The sequence below is a fragment of the Zeugodacus cucurbitae genome, chromosome 3 (assembly GCF_028554725.1).
Source record: "Zeugodacus cucurbitae isolate PBARC_wt_2022May chromosome 3, idZeuCucr1.2, whole genome shotgun sequence".
In the NCBI taxonomy this organism is placed as follows: domain Eukaryota; kingdom Metazoa; phylum Arthropoda; class Insecta; order Diptera; family Tephritidae; genus Zeugodacus; species Zeugodacus cucurbitae.
The window spans coordinates 60,663,356-60,681,907 of NC_071668.1; the positions used below are offsets into that span (position 1 = coordinate 60,663,356).

At 34.2% G+C, this 18,552-nt stretch overlaps 1 protein-coding gene across 1 annotated transcript in view; it reads left to right on the plus strand.

Annotated features, from left to right (window-relative positions):
* Positions 1-18,552, plus strand: part of LOC128920342 (uncharacterized) — a 44,943-nt gene that overhangs the window by 707 nt on the left and 25,684 nt on the right. The window lies entirely within an intron of this gene.

Below are 18,552 nucleotides of genomic sequence, written 5' to 3' on the forward strand. Positions count from 1 at the left end.
TTGCAAAAGTGCCTCTTGAACAACATCTATGCGTCGATGAACAAATATGTTCCACAAAAGCCCGAAACCTTTTGAAACGCTACCTGCCAAACAAGCCTCATAAATGGGGCTACAAAATATTTGTTCTCTGCCGGACAACTGGATTTGCTTACAAAATTGAACCGGAAACTGGAAAAGAAAATATCGTTGGGGATAACGAGCCGGATTTGGGAGCCTCTTCCAATGTAGTCATGAGACTGTCACGTATGATTCCACGAAACCAAAATTTCAAACTTTATTTCGACAATTATTTTACTTCAATTCCACTGCTCGTATACTTGGCAAATGAAGGGATATTCAGTGTGGGAACAATTCGGAGGAATAGAATTCCCAATTGTAAACTACCAAGCGAAAAAGAAATGATGAAAAAAGAGAGAGGATCTGGCATAGAGTACGTGTGTCAGGCTGAAGGAATCGACATTTCAACAGTTTCGTGGTAGTAAGATTGTAAATCTCGCATCGACTTTCCTTGGTGAAATACCAAAACGTAAAGTAAAAAGGTACGATAAAATTCAAAAGAAGTACGTTGAAATTGATCGTCCGTCTATTGTTGGTGAATACAACGCGCATATGGGTGGTGTAGACCTTATTGATTCCATCATGGGAAGATATAAAATAAAACTTCGAAGCAGAGAACTGCAATTATTCCCTTTTTTGAGTCATTGGTTGAGTAACACAAAAAGTAGTATTAGTGCATATAAGTCAAAAATCATCAAACACAAAGATCCACTAAAACACATTTACGCACAGCACACAAAGCGAGAGCATGAAAAATGAGTAAGTTTCTCTTCATACGTATCGTTGAAGTGCTCAATTGTCTCATGAGCCAATAATTCAGTCAAGTTAAACAAAAATGAGCCATACCACCAAAATAACACCAATAGTACAGCTAAATAAATAAAGTGATACGAATAGGATCAAAGTAAAACTGACGAAGGCTGTGCTGCCGCTAGGTAAAAGTGCCCTGCGGGAAATGACTAACGATGTGTTTTGTTCTTTGATGTCGTGTATTACATTTAATGTTTTTTAATAGTAATGTATTGAAAATAAATAAAGACGCACGAAAATGCATGTTCAATGAAATAATGAAACATGTAATATGACAAAGTTCCTACTGGGTATCTTTACTTTCGTGCTCAGCTACGAAGTCACAATTCCACTCATGCCGATCAGTGTAGCGAGCTCATTCAAGTTTATTTTCATCGTGACCAATGAACAAGTGAGTAAAATGAAATTTTTAATATACGCTCGTTTGAGTCATAAATTGACGGCACATATAAGTGTAGAAATACTATGAGTTTTTTTTTGGTTTGGTGGAAATGAGTCTTTGCCATTTTTGATATTTGTATTAGTACTCATTTACACCAATTTGTTTGGCTCATGAGTTTGTGCACTAATTTCATTATTACTCAATGCAGATCTCTGCTTCGAAGTAAAAGATGGCAGGTTCGAGTATTTTACCACCTATTAGATTTAGTGATGGCAAACGCTTGGCTTCTATATAAAAAAAATCGATCCAATAACACAGAAAAGTTGTTGCCTGCGGCAGAGTTTCGCTTACAGATCGCGGAAACACTTTTAAAATACGGGCAAAAAATCAACGTCAAGAACACTAGATCCCTCGAGCCACAAACACAATATGGACGGAAAAGAGGATAAGATGCAAGATGCCTAATTGCCAAGGAGTTACCCAAACAATGTGTGAAAAATGCGGAATTGCATTGTGCTACAACAAGCATAATAACTGTTACCGTGCATACCATTTGACATAAATTTAATTTTCCTTTTCCAGGCAATGTAACATATCTGTCACAAAAGATATTTTCTTAAATAAATAGTAAAAAAAAATTAAAAAATAAAATCTAAGAAAGTTGTATTTTTATTTTGACTGACGCTACCGAAAAACAAAAAAATTTTCAAAATTTGTGGCCTTGCCCGATTAAGGGTTAACCATTTTTCGGAAATATTAGGTTGGCAAATAGCCGCCTTTTTTTGAATTTCGTGGCTAAGTATAAAGCGCTACAGAGCTCGCCTCTGGCAATACTATACATCTTTGAAAGGTCTTGACAAAACCTACAAAACGATGCCATGCATGATTAGGTTGGATATTGCGTTCAACAGTTATAGACGTGTAAATATGGAGTTCATTAACGCCGAAATCCTCGCTATTTTAAAGTTTTTGGTGACTGGCGACGAAAATTGGATCACATACGACAATATAAAACGAAAACGGTCGTGGTCGAAGGCCGGTGAATCGTTCCCAATAGTGACCAAGCCGAGATTGACGACCAGGAAGGTTGTGCGGTATGTTTGGTGGGATTGGAAGAGAATCATCCCCTATGAACTGCTCTCATATGGCCAAACGTTAAATTCTACCATCTACTGCGAACAACTGTACCGCTTAAAGCAGGCGATCGACCAGAAGCGTCCAGAATTGGCCAACAGGAAGGGTGTAGTGTTCCAAGAGGACAACGCCAGACCACACACTTCGTTGATGATTCGTCAGAAGCTACGGGAGCTCGGATGAGAGGTTTTATAGCGCCAAGTGATAGCCACTCTGAGAGCACTCATCAGCATCTCAGTATAAGGGAGCTGTGGGATGGCATACTCCTTACGTACAGCTGCAACCGAAACCATTGGTTTTCGGAAAAGTCAAAAAAACAGTTGGTATGATGAGGAGTGTCGTCTCGCAGTGGAGAGAAAACAGACTGCCTACCTCGCAATGTTTCGATCGACCGCAACACGAGCGGGATGGGAAAGATACCGAGAGCTGAAGAGGGAAGCGAGACGCATTTGCAGACAAAAAAAGAAAGAGGCCGAAATGCGTGAGTATGAAGAGCTTGACAAGCTGGCCGACAGGGGTGTTGCTCGAAAATTTTACGAAAGATCCGGCGGTTTCAAGACCGGAGCACACTCCTGTAGGACCCCCAGAGGTGATCTAGTTATTGATGACCAGAGTATACTGAGTTTGTGGAGGGAACACTTCTCCACCCTGCTGAATGGCAGTGAAAGTACAACACCAGGAGATGGCGAACCCGATTCCCCAATCGACGACGATGGAGCAGATGTTCCATTGCCCGACCGTGAAGAAATTCGAATAGCAATTACCCGCTTGAAGAACAACAAAGCGGCGGGAGCTGATGGATTACCGGCCGAGCTATTCAAATACGGCGGCGACGAGCTGATAAGGTGCATGCATCAGCTTCTTTGCAGAATATGGTAGGAAGAAAGCATGCCTGACGATTGGAATCTCAGTGTACTCTGTCCAATACACAAAAAGGGAGACCCCACAATTTGCGCCAATTACCGTGGGATAAGCCTCCTCAACATCGCGTATAAGGTTCTGTCGAGCGTATTGTGTGAAAGACTAAAGCCCACCGTCAACAAACTGATTGGACCTTATCAGTGTGGCTTTAGACCTGGAAAATCAACAACAGACCAGATATTCACCATGCGCCAAATTTTGGAGAAGACCCGTGAAAATAGGATCGACACTCACCATCTCATTGTCGACTTTAAAGCTGCTTTCGACAGCACGAAAAGGAGCTGCCTTTATGCCGCGATGTCTGAATTTGGTATCCCCGCAAAACTAATACGGCTGTGTAAGCTGACGTTGAGCAACACTAAAAGCTCCGTCAGGATCGGGAAGGACCTCTCCGAGCCGTTCGATACCAGACGAGGTTTCAGACAAGGCGACTCACTCTCATGTGATTTCTTTAACCTGATGCTGGAGAAAATAATACGAGCTGCAGAGCTAAATAGAGAAGGTACAATCTTCCATAAGAGTGTACAGCTACTGGCGTACGCCGATGATATCGATATCATCGGAAACAACACCCGCGCCGTTAGTTCTGCTTTTTCCAGACTGGATAAGGAAGCGAAGCGTATGGGTCTGGTGGTGAACGAGGACAAGACGAAATATCTCCTGTCGTCAAACAAACAGTCAGCGCATTTGCGTCTTGGCTCCCACGTCACTGTTGACAGTCATAACTTTGAAGTTGTAGATAATTTCGTCTACCTGGGAACCAGCATTAACAGCAATAACAATGTCAGCCTGGAAATCCAACGCCATCAGATTTGTTAAATCAAAATAGCTTTTCGCTACTTTATGATTTCCTTCACTTTAATTGTTTAGATATTCCGCAGCCATGTATAGAACCATTTTAGCTACCGCAGTGCGTAAAATAGAAAGAAAAAGGGAAGTGTCCATGAAAGGCACCACTTGCCTTCCGGATACTCTAACCATTTTGCTGTTGGCCACTCGCTGTGTTTGGCTTCTATTAATTATAGTAATTGTTATTTGTGCTACAATAATTAGCACTTGCTTCGTAACGCGTTGGTGTTCTTTAGAAATGTGCGAAATATTAGACTTATTTATACTACATACATACAATTGTGAATAGAAAAACTACATTAACAACAATAACAACAATACCAAGGATATTGAGCAATTAAAACAAGTATAAAGCTGAATGACAATTACCTACTCTATGTAAAATTATGCCTAAATATTTGCAATCCCTTTTCAGATCTGTAAGGCAAAATGCACTTCGTAATTCTATAAAATTTTTACCGCGAGCACTTCCTACTTGTTTTCCAAAACAATTTTTTAATTATATTGCTGGTTTGATGAATGAAACGAGTGCGGTCTCGATATGAAACAACTCATATCGACATATTAAAATATGATTAAATCGATTAGGAGTCAACATTGCAGACTGATGCGAATAATAAAGGCTCATTGGATGGGCCTTACAATTTCTATGAAGAACAATTATGTTGACGATTTCGTGTGTTATAAAATATATAAATATAGAGATCAAGTTACTCATAGTGTATAGTACCGGCCTTTCAAGACTCCTAGTGACCCAGTTATATGCTCGCGGTCTACCAGTGGCCGGCAAAAATTACGATAGCTTAGACATTATATGTAATCGATATACTTAAACTAACAGAATTTACCTTTTACTATTGTGTAAGACTACAATTGAGTTATCTTCAAAAAATATTAAATGTATAAAAAGAATTTGTAATCTCTCCGCTTTTCATATGAGTATGAGTATTGTTTTTGCTGGTGTTATTATTATTGTTATTATGTACAATATTGAAAAGCAATTGTATGCAAATTTTTATTGCTGAACATTGTTACATGTTCGTATTAGCAATTCACATTAACTGCATTTGAATATCATTCTAACAGTTGGCAAATAGACAGTCGGCTCAATTGAATCAAAGGGGTTAACAATGAAGTGAAATGAATTGTATTGAAATTGCATGGCAATTGTTTCATTTTGTTCGATGAATGAATGTGTTGTTGAAATGTGTATCTAATAGTTGCACATGCGTTCACTTTTGTTGTTACTTTTTTTTTTTGCTTGAAAAGCAGTCCATATTTCATTATTTTCAATCGCGTTGTAATATTCAATTTTTTTTTAGTTTTTGGTTAATCGAAATTGAAATCGGTAATTTGCTTGCGTAAATTGAATCGGAATGGTACATAATGCTTATTGGATAGACTTATAAATATTAGCTTTAACCTAATGTTTGAAAAACTAACAAGAGCGACAGAGCTAAATAGACAGGGTAAAATATTTTACAAAAGTGAACAATTTTTTAATGATTTCGACTTAACAACCGTGACATTAATATACTTTCTCCAGGCGTGACAAAGGAGCGAAGCGAATTTTTCTGGTGGTGAATGAGGGCAGGTGCTACTTTGGAGTGAGTAGGCAACTGAAAAGTAAATTCCTCTCTCGACGATCCGAAGCCAAACGTGCGGAAGCGTGGACGACATCCGATGAGACAACACTATCAGTTTCTGATATAAGAGTTGCGTGCTGTCTATAAATGCGTTTACCACAAACACAGGAATGTACTATTTTTTTTAGATATCCGGAGTTTTTTATTTAATTCAGACATAATAATACTAATACGACTACAAAACTAAAGTTTTTCAATTACCACTACAGAAAACAGCAACAAAACCTCACATATTCTCTCATCGCTGTGGCATTTTAGACGATTGTCTTCATCCATGCACTACTTATGGGAAAAAATGCATAAAAAAGTGTAAAGTATTTGAATTAGACTATGTACATACTACATTTCTGATATCATAAATAATTAAGTTTGAACATTTGAAATAAAAATTTAAATTGGTTTCAATTAAAGATCTAATTGAATTTAGATTAATTTAACAATTTTTACTTCATTGTTCAAATTATATCTGGTATGTTAAAACATGTTTTTTTAAGATGTGCTCATCAATTTAACTTAGACATATTCTTAGTCATAATGTTTTTATTGTATGTGATTGGCGTTGCAACCGTTTAGCCGGTTATAGCCGAATCGACGATAGTGCGCCACCTCTCTCTCTCCTTCGCAGTTCGGCGCCAGTTGGAGATCCCAAGTGTAACCAGGTCGCTCTCCACCTGGTCCCTCCAACGGAGTGGAGGCCTTCCCCTTCCTCGGCTTCCTCCGGCGGGTACTGCATCGAACACTTTCAGGGCTGGAGTGTTTTCGTCCATTCGGACAATGTTTATTAATAAACATAAAATATTTGAAACTTGAAAACATTTACATTGAAGCCTTTTATTAATATTTATTATAAGAGATTTTATAAATTGCCAAAACAAAAATTGTAATTGATTGATGGATTGATATCCTTGCAATTTAATAGGAAGTTACCTGCATTTATTTAACACGTATATGTCTGTTTACAATAGTTTTTGTTGACAAGCCATGTATGTATAAAAAAATGTAATTTGTGTTTGAAAACTTTTTAAATAAAAACTCTGCAACTTGTAAATCGGTAAATTGTTTGCTGTTTAGTCTAACTTTAATTTCTGATAACTGACATATGTATTTATAGAATTCTCACCATTTTATTGAAATACGCATACGTATGCATATAAACATGGTATTACAATCTCATCAAGGATTTACAAAATGTTTAACTTTTTTCAGTTTTGCTCAATAAACCCCACTTGTTCACACAAAGAAATTAAATCAATTGAACTTGACTCAAATCTGTCAAGATAATTTATTGTCGAATATTCGCGGCAAAATATGTGTGTCTATGTACTGTACTGTAGTGGCTGGAAAATGCGGTATTATGACATTTGGAAATTTGGAAGATCATACATTTTACAGTTTTAATTATTCTGAAATTTGCTATCGTTTACAGTGGCTATGTAATTTAATTTCCTTGTTATTTGTCTCATAATCTTTTTTCTCTTATACTGTTCTAGCTTTACAAGTAGTTATGTTTTCGTTTACATTATCTGTCTATATTACGACATATGAGGTCTATTGGTAGCCTTGGCGATGCACTGAAGTTATTTTTTAGTGACCCTTTTGGCTGGTTTGGAGTTACAAGGTCCGGAGACAAATCAAAATTTTCAAATGGTCAGATCATTGTATACACATCTGATCATGTGTGGTATTGTAAAGGAAAACTTCCAAAGCTCCAACTTTCAACTCACCAGCTGTCGTACCACACATTGAAAGCACAGCAACTTAGCTGTATTCCTTTGAAAATATGTCATAAACTTCACATAAAGTAATTAAATTCAGTAATAATTAAGTCAATTTATCACTGAGCTACCCACAGGCTTTCTAGTTAAGTCTTCTCCCCCACACAATTATTCACATATGATTGTTGTCGGTATCAATTACACATTCGCAAACTGGCAAATGAAAAAAGAAGAAAAAACTTTTTTTTTCATTCATAACTTGTCACACAGCCAAGTGCGCACATTGTAATTGTTTGTATATCTGCACATGTATGTGTAAGCAACCGGCTACTCTCCAATTTTAACCTACTCAAATATGTAGAGAGCTGGTTGTGTAAAGCAGTAGACCGAAGCATATTAATTTGTCGCAAATGCGAACAAAGGACTCAATGGAAACGATTATGTAGTTGTAGATTGAATTTGATGAAGTGTAAAGCGCGTCGGCAAATATGCAAAGCTGTTAAAAGATTTACAATTTAATAAATTTTTTTGGCTGGTTGGCGCATAATAAAATTTGATTTACCACAAGGCTTTATTGCCAAAAGCTATGACAATAATAAGAGTAATATGCGTTTACATTTGATTTTATTTTTTCGCTGCTTTTTGTTTGACTGGACTGACAGAGTGTTTTTTTTTTTAATTCCACTTATTTTATATTATTTAAGATTCTGTTAATATGAAAAGGTATTTTTTCTTAGGTACTGCAAAAAAAAGAAAAGTTATCGAATTTAAAAATTTATGAGACATGTTTAGCCTAAAATTAGGCGCTAAACTAAATGTAAGTGTCAGTTTATGCATTTTAGGAGCATAAGAATAATTGGCAAACAAGATTTTCACATTTACATTTTTTAAAGCTCCAACGTGAAATTGCTAGAAATGGTTCATGCAAATAAACAAAAAAGTTATGCGGAAAAAGTAATGAAATTTTAGTTGCGTGTTGAGAATATATTTCCTTAAGACAACAACAAATGCAATGAGCTCTTTCCCAAGGCAAATGCCAACTATTGTCCAAAAACTTTTCTAATTTAAATCAACTCGTTTTCTTAATTTCATTTCCTAATTTGTTAGTGTTTTCCACTGTTATACCTATATATATGCTTGTGACGTTCAAGAGGGGTTAAAGTTTTAAAATATAAAGAAAGAGAAAACTCGAGATCGTTTAAAATAGAAAGCTTGATTAAGTTTATGTAGCATAATATCATACGGTGGTCTGAAAGCCACAAATTGCACTTCATTACCACAAGGAAAATTAAAGAATTATATACGGGTAAAAGCTTTTAAACAATTTCAATTTCAATTTATTTTACAGAAATAAATATTTGAGTTTTAACAAAAAGAGTAAAAAAGAGAGTTAATGATGACTTTTCGGCGTGCAACAATGCAGCAGAGTATGTAAGTATGTTAGTATGTAAGCAATCGGCCACGAACATGCTTTCCCGACATTCAAACACCTCTTTGGTTTGTTTGAATGCTTCGCACTATCCACTTTATGACGGTAACATGCTTGCAAGTGCACGAAGTTGATATAAGCTTTAGCTAAGCTATAGACAGCCGGAAGGGAATGAGGAAATGAGTTGCTAGCTGTTAATCGTTCAAGTGATGTTAACCTGTTGTTGTTGTTTGATTGAAAATTGGCAACAGGTGTGTTCGTGAGGAACTTGACATAGACTGACAGAGTAACAGATAATGGTGTTTAGAACATTCACACTCAGAAATTGGATTTTTTTCTGTTTGAAAATTGGCAACAGGTGTGTTCGTGAGGAACTTGACATAGACTGACAGAGTAACAGATAATGGTGTTTAGATTATTCACACTCAGAAATTGGGTTTTTTCTGTTTCTATTCTTTAGAACATGCGGACGTTATTATATTGCAGAAAAATTTAAGAAAAATAAAAATAAAAAGAAAAGAAGAGTTCTTTCAATATATAAGTAATTGCGAAAAATTATAAATAATTTTGAAATACGTGCATTAGCACGCCATACTCAAATTTCTTGTCAAAAGAAAATTGGTTATATTTTTCCAACACTTGAGGCGAATAAGACAACTCATTAGAATAAAATTTTTGCATATTACGTGATGATAAGCTGTTTGTGAAAGAGTTTTCTCATGGTTTTTAGAAATATTTTCTTGTCACTTATATACATTTGAAATTGATAAAATTTACAGAAAAATGCAAATAAAATGTTTTCTGTCAATACATATCACACAAGCAAAACTAACACCTTAGACATCTCACTGCATAAATAAAATAAAAAATAAAAATTAAAAATATTTGAACTTTGTTGAATATGTTTCAAGGATTCATTTATACCTACTGCCAATATTATTCAGTGCGTATTTGGACATTTCTACAATATTCGAAATATTTCCACAACATGTATACTACGACAGGAAATTATTTTTTTAAGTAAACCATGATTTTAAGGCTTTTTGCACGTAAGAAAATTCTATTCAAAGCATAGAAAAAAAACTGTGAAAATTATTGATACGCAAACATACTAACACTTACTTTTCTGTCCAACACTCGTTCTTTGTGTTGATATTCAAAATTTATTGTTATTTATAATTTTAAACACAATATGTTTCCAAAATTTAGGAAGCAACATCACATATTCTACACATGTACTATTAAATTTATACATAGGTAAGCAACTTAAGTACCAGTTCATTGAAAGTATATTTTTGTGCACAAATATTTTCCGAAAATTTATTTTGTATTTTCCGTCTTCATTGAGTTTATTTTTGTCACATATTAATGTGGGTTTTAATTCTGAATAAGACTAAGTGTAAATATAAATTTTTTCATATTCAGTTCCTTTACCAAAGACAGAAGAGAAAGTTGTTATATATTAACTATGCAAACTATTTTAAAATATATGAATATGTTGCAGTCTAAGTGTACGTATATATAAGTTAAGATATACCACTATTGTTGTTGGTGGGGAACTACAATTTGTAACATGTACATCAAAATTAAATATACGTGAAGCAAACGTGTGAAGTAGGCGTATATTCATTTCTTTAGTACCTTATAGATATTAAATACGTCAAATAGACTTTCAATTTACATTATTTTTGCAGTGAAAATATATAAATACATTTCTTTCACGTTCCACGACCACACGACTACTATTAACACAATAGCTAAATTAATCATTCTCAACTTCGACGTAACCTGAACTCTAAGAACTTCGCGTCACAGTTAACGCATTGCGTTGTTTTCTTATGTAATCGCGAGATTGACAGGCGAGCGAATATTAAACAAAACAAAGCCCAAGTCCAAGTCACAAAGCATTTGTTAAGACCAAATGTCAAGAAAACGGTGAAAACAAACGAGAAGAGTATTGTTAGATAGGGAGAAAAAAGGAAGATAGTATACTACCAGAAACAAAAATTGACAACTAACAACATGGATTGCTAAATGTGACACCACCAGCAGCGTTAAATGGCACGCAGACCAAGAGTCGAACATAGTGGCTGTAAATATTTCGCCATATTATGGAAATGAGACTGAGGCTAAAGGGACTAAAGCGTAGCATCTGACATATTTGAATTTTTTATAAAAGCGTCACTAGGAATATTTTGACAGGCAGCATATGTTTCTTATATCGTGCATTTTACACACCATTTAAGCAGCAAATTTTGATTAATTGTCGCACGAAAAAATAAGGTGTTAAATGTCAACGCGCCGTCATACTCATTCCCTTAGCTTGTTGGTATGCGACAGTCGCTTTGATAGGGTGTGACCAGGGGGTGGTCAAACGGTGACACATATTTTAATATCCACGTAAAAGTTTTTTGTTGAATTTATTTATGTTGTTTATTTCATGTATCTCATTTTTGTCGTAGATTGATCGTAGAACTTGGTATACTTAATGACCGCTTTAGTAAAATAATGGATTTGATTGAGATCTCTAAAATAATTTTTTGATAAAAGCCAGAAACTAAGAATTTAACGAGGTTACATATTGAAATGATAAGTCAAAAAATGACTTATTGTTAAAAGGCTTAAGAAAATCTACTTTAGAGTCATAGTAAATTCAGTACATTACTGAATCATTCCCAATTTAAAGGAACTAAAGCAACTAAGTTTTTTATTTATCTACAAAAGAGTCGTTTTTCATGACAGTACGTGTTAACAATACTTTTAAAGTGCGAAACACTCTGCACACTCGAATCTACTTTTTTGCATAATATATTGCAGAAGTTTACAAAGTTTAAGCTTATTTACGGATACGTTTGTTTTCAAATTAAATTTCTCAAGTCAGTAAGAGTCTCTCTAAGGTCTCCTTCTTACCAGTACATCTACAACATACAACCTATATGTGCTGTTACTGTGCTATACTTAAATACTTGTGCAAAATTTCATGATACATTTTTGACAATACTATGATATACTAGGTATCTCTTGTTAGATTAGCAGTTATCTTATAGTATTTTAGTTAATGTTCTAAAGGTACAAAGAAATAAATTGAAAATTTATTGATTTTTGTAAATCTAAATCTAACTTATTACCGCTGTTTAATAGAATAAATAAATATCATCATGTTAGGTTCTTAGTTTAAGTGCTACATGGCGTATACGCAACGTGTTTACCCTTTCCATAGATTTAACTAATGTTGTGTTAAAATTATGAGCAGGCCTTGGTTTGAGAATAATCTTTTATTGTTACTAATTGAAATAAAATTTTAGTTTTCAATAAACAACACTTTTTAGACGTAAGACAAAAAGCCAATCAGTTATTGGAAAGCTTACACAATATATGTGCAATAATATTTTAAAAATATTTTGAATTTTGAAAAATATGAGAAAGTATTAGCATTACATCTTCCCCCTTTCCTTTCATTTACCCCCTACGTATTCATCTTCCATAACTACTTTCCACTTATTCACTCACATTCTTAGTTATTATCCATGGTGAATGTTTACAATCAGTCGCTCTTACAACTTTATATACGCACTCACAAACAAAAACTGCATGATAAGCGGCAATTACCCCCTTTTAATGGTTCGCCTGATTTTTGTCTCCCGTAAACGCACTTTTACTCTAGTTTTCTCTTAAACTTCTTGTTTGCTGCCGCCAGTCGACATTGAATGAGAAAAATACAACAGCAATGACGGTAATGACTTATCTTATTATGCGCAAATTTTGTGTTAGTTTGTATGTATAACATCCGTATTTAAATATTTTTGTACACTTGTTGTCCCTTTATCTTCATTTCACTTCTTGTGAGCAGCAACACAGTCAATTATAAAATTGAGTGCATACGTTTGCTATAGTTAAATTATTTTACTTTTATATAATAAATTTTTTTTATACTCTCGCAACAAAGTTGCTAGCAACAAAGTTTCTAGAGAGTATTATAGTTTTGTTCACATAACGGTTGTTTGTAACACCCAAAACTAAACGAGTTAGATATAGGGTTATGTATACCAAAGTGATCAGGGTGAAGAGTGGAATTCAAATCCGAATGTCTGTCTGTCCGTCCGTCCGTCTGTGCAAGCTGTAACTTGAGTAAAAATTAAGATATCTTGACGAAACTTGGCACAAATATTCCTTGGGGACCGTGAGAGGGTTGCTTTCGAAAATGGGCGGAAAGCACCATCGCCACGGCCACAAAATGGTTAAAACCGAAAACACATAAAGTGCCCTAACTAAGCCATAAATAAAGCTATGGAAATAAAATTTGGTATGAAGGATCGCAGTATGAAGGGGCATATTTAGATGTAATTTTTTGGGGATGTAATTTTTTTCACTCGCACATAGAATTGTGTTTGATAGACTATAAAGTACCACCAAGAGAAATGTATACACATATGGGCATATTTAGATGTAATTTTTTGGGGATGTAATTTTTTTCACTCGCACATAGAATTGTGTTTGATAGACTATAAAGTACCACCAAGAGAAATGTATACACATATGTATTTAGTTTATAAAGGCATACAAATAGTAGCATACAAATTAAAATCCAACAATTGTATAAACAAATATATATATGAATAAATGTATGAGAATTACAGAAGCAATCTAATACAAGACAATGTCAGTATTTATGAACTTATACAATAACTCAGATTTATATACATACATTTGAGTTAGCATGCGAAATTTTATTAAAACTGAAAATACGAAATTATTCAAATGGAAGATACTAACAGAGACGAAATGCATTTGCAGAAGGAATATCTTACATAAATACATATACATATGTACGAGAAGTGAAATAGACTTAAATTTGCCTAGCAATATAATTACTACGTATTTTAGGTGGTATATAATTCACAACATATATGCCTTCTAGTTGCCCATGTTAGAGTAGTGTAGTAGTTAAATTAAGCTCTAGCCAAAAGCGTATGCAACAACTCTTAGAAACACATCCATATGTATACATAAAATATAAATACATATATACGAGTATATGATATTTATAAAAACTTAATGCGCACACACCTTCTATAACTACTTTTGCCTCAAGAGTAATGAAATTGCACTGGCTACTCTGTGGTTGATATGGCGAAAGAAGAAGTTAACATACGCTCATACACATGAAATTCTAAATTTCTCGTTATTTCTTTTAACACGCCAGAAAAGCGAAAGTGGATGTTACTCATACAATATGTATGACTATTGTATTAAAAGAAATATTTTCAGTTTTTCTATATTTGCTCAACATTTGGATCTTTACATTATCTGGGGCTGATTTGCATTTACACCTGCAAGTGGGGTCAGTATTAATCCTTGTGTGTTTTATTTTTCCCATTCTACGAAAGTAAATATTTTTGATACTGCCACTACGACATTAAATAAATACACACACACTTTGAAATACATACATACATATATGCTACAAGAAACAAAAGCCAAAATTTCAAATGAAATAAATATGAATTAAATGAAAAATGTATGTTGTGGTTCGAAGCAATTTTGTAAAATATTAAAATTTCTAGTTAAAATGTAAAGCTATTAGTTAACTTGAAATGTTTGAAGCGTGCCAACGTCCTATGTGCAGATATATGGATGCCATACGCTTATCAAAGCACCCATCTGTATGACATGCGTAAAGCATGCACGTACTTATTTGTATGTTGGTTTTCATACTAAAATCTTACGATATTTTCGTGTGAAAACATGTGTGAGTCTCTGTATGTTTGGCAATTTTGCGTTCTGATTTTTTAGAAAATGGCAATTCTGACTACATTTATGGGTACGTACCGGCCAAGCATTGTGGAGGGAGTAAGGAGAGTATCAGTTGGTGTTTATTTCTAGAGAAGAACTAGGGACAAGAGTTGCTCCTAGACGAAGAGGAAATGAAAATTTGTTTGGCAAATCACGAGTCATATCGCCGCGAGGATCTGTCTGCCAACCTAATCTAACCTACTATAATAATATATCGAAGTTCTTCCAACTTCAAGCACAGAACCATTCAAAACAACAGATTTATATAAATAACATAATCGAATAGAGTCATTAAAATATGCATTCGCAATTGTTATATGGGAAGCAACTATTTAAGAATTTTTAAAGAAAACAAGTAAGGATTTATACTCTCGCAATTTATTGAAGAAATTTTATTAAGATAACATACAAATTAACCAATAAATTCGGCATAAAGTCCAATAGAAAAATGGAAATCACCATATGTAGTATATGAGGGCTGAGGTAATTCCTGAACCGATTTCGTTCATTTGCACCAGCAAGGTACTTTGGCTAAAATATCTCACATATTAACCAATGCATATATGCGGAATAAAACCCACCGTATTTTTGAAAAACCTATAATTAGGTATATGGGAGCTAGGAGAAGACATTTTTGAAAAATCTATAATTAGATATATGGGATATGATCTATACAAATAAAATGTAACAGTTTTTACCACAGAGTTTCCTCATGTGTTCTCCACTATCAAACTACTAGATACAAATTTTACATTGCCTCTTTCACCTGCAATTTGTGCAAAGTGCCGTCCTATTATTGCTAGTGGCTATCCGAACTTGTTTGCCTCACGGGTGTCAAAGACAACCAACCAACTAATTTACTAAAACACAGAAATCCTTTCATCGTCTCAAAAATTGAGTTGCAAAATCTACATTTTTTGTTTTGGGTTTGCTTCCACTTTTCGGTAGAGAAACTTCGTAGACATTCAACAACTGCCGTAGAAATAAAATAATCTCACTTCGCTCCTGCATTGAAGCAGCTGCAGTGGAAACACAAGCATGCGAGCTCAACTAATTTTGTAAGTATGTATGTATTTCCAGGTGCATATATATGTATGTGTAACACCGTTTCACAGCTCATTGCAGTCAACGCCATTATATTTTAAATAACATGTATGTACAGACACATAATCATATTGATGTTGGCATCTGCACCTACGAGCGCTTCAACTGCAAGTATATACAAGCATGGAATTAATGCTCAATGTCTGAATGAAATGTATTACGGCAAATGCTAAAACTCCATAGCTCCTTTTCTGTAATTGCTTCTTACGAGGGACGGTATATATACGATATACATATGTATAAACATATATAAGTTGGTACGTATGGTTGTGAGGAGGCAATGCATTTGCCAATATTGAAATATGAAAACCAACCGACCAACTTTTGAGTCGTCGGCATAAGGCAAAAACAATACCAAATGCTTTCAATTCATGCTTATGCCGCTTATGTGACACTGTATACTCTCGGCTATTTATATACCTATGTTTTCCAAATATGGTCTTTGCTCTAATATTTAAAGTTTTAAGTACTTGTAACTTGAGTCTATTCACCTTGTGTTTAGTACAATTTCCAAAGCAATCCTTGCTTTTGTTACGGTAATTTAAGTTCAACAATTTCTACAACTACCAGTTCCACCATTTGCACCACAACAACTAGTGAATGGAGTAGTGTATCCTACCATTCATGTTATATATATCTTAATTTAATTCAGAGGAAATCTTTTTCTTCTAATAGTGTGTCTCTGTATCAGCAATGATTAAAATCGGGTCATAACTTCCCCGAGCTCTCATATAGCTAATTATAGGATTTTAAAAATACGATGGGCTTAATAGCTTATAAATCGGCTAATATATGAAATTCTTAGCCGAATTTAATGAGATATAATGCATGTTGGTGATGAAAATGAGTTTAATCGGCTCAGGAATTACCTCAGCCTATATACCATTTATGATGATTTTCGTTTTTCTATTGGACTTTATACCGAATATATGGGTAAAATTGTGTGTTATCTCAATAAAAAGGTATCAATAAATTGCGAGACAATAAAATATTCGGTTGCACCCGAACTTAGCCTTTCCTTACTTGCAATTAAATATTAGTTATTGCCATCTATAAGACATGGTATTTTATTTAAACACCAAAAGACAACAGCAGCAATAACGTATTCTATGTAGCTAAAGTACTTCTGTATTCAACATTTAAAATTAGTCCGATATATTTCTCAACTAAATAAATTATTACATTACTCAACTAACAGATCGAATTTCGTAAACTTACTAAATTACACATTTCAGTATATTCATATTTGCCTCATCCAACAATTTCAAGTCATAACACTCTGTTCTTCTTCGACTCCAAATCTATAACCTTGTTGAAGTTGATTACTATTGTCACAATTACTTGTGTCACAATATAGATAAATTATATACCAGAAGCTGTAGAATTACTCAAATATGCGGTAATAATAAAATATTTCCTATTTTTATTTGAATTGTTTTTAATTATAGAGCTTATATACAAGACCTCTGAATTAACTTTAATACTAAAATTTGTAAAGCTCTGAAAACTACCAAACACCCCTTATGTGTTTTTAGACTTATGCCTTGCCAAGGCGCATTTTTTTTAATAATTGGAACCATATGTCAGCCATAAACCTTGTTTTGGAGTAGGTTTGTTTAGATTAGAAAGATATTTAGATATATACATTTGTAAATAAATCTGTTCATGCCTCTGTGCGTCCACTGGATATATTTTGGTTTTTCTTATGGTCGTCATCATTTCCAAGGACATCTGCTTTTGTAGTTGTTGTTGTAAAAACTTCTTGGAAATTTTTGGATTGTTGCGTCATTTTATATCGTGTCAAATTTCATTTTACGACGGCTTAAACGTGTTTTAATTTGCAGCAGAGGATATAAAAGCAGGGAATCCATCGTTCTTGCTAATATTTACTACTTTACAAAACCACAAAAACGTAGAGTAAACGTAATGTATGTGGCGTCTCGAAAATTTATAAAATCTTTGTTGTTGCGTTTGTAGAAAGAAATTTAAAATTTTACTTTGGCACTCAGTAACGGGAAGAAACTTAGGGCATTATTGGCAAGTTAATGAAGTGAAGTTACAACAAGAGTAACAAGGAAGAAACCTAAAGAGATACTCTTATACTAAGACTACTAAGTATTAGACCTATACGTCAGCTGCCAACTACCATATTTTAGGCACTTAAGCCCTTTTAGTATTAGTTCGATCACAGTAGTAATTGCAATTCACTGAGCTGTGATCGCAATAAAACAGCTAAATGAAAATATTACTCATACGCTGTGGTGTGCGATTATTTCGTTAAAGCTGTAGTAAAATAAAAGGAAATGAAATAAGGAAAAAGTTTCCTTATACACTTTTATTTCATCTTTCTGCAAATGGGTGGATTTATTGCGAATGCTAAAGGAACAAAAATATTTCTTATAAGAACGAAGCAAGAATGATTTAGTTTTTTAAGGGGAAAAAAATTTGAAAAAATTTTCCAATACCCTTTTTTTAATATTTATGCCGCGACGCCAGCTGACAATAAATTGTAGAAAAATTCAATAACGAAATGCAAATCGTTTTATTCTAACATGCGTTTATATCTATGAGACTGTGGGTAGGCACGTTGGCGCCTAACAGCATGCAACGAAATATTGTCTTTGTTCTGTATAAAAAAAAAAAAACATTTTTATAATCTCCACTTCTCTTGAGTTATGCAAACACTTTCAAAATTCAACAAACCGAAGAATA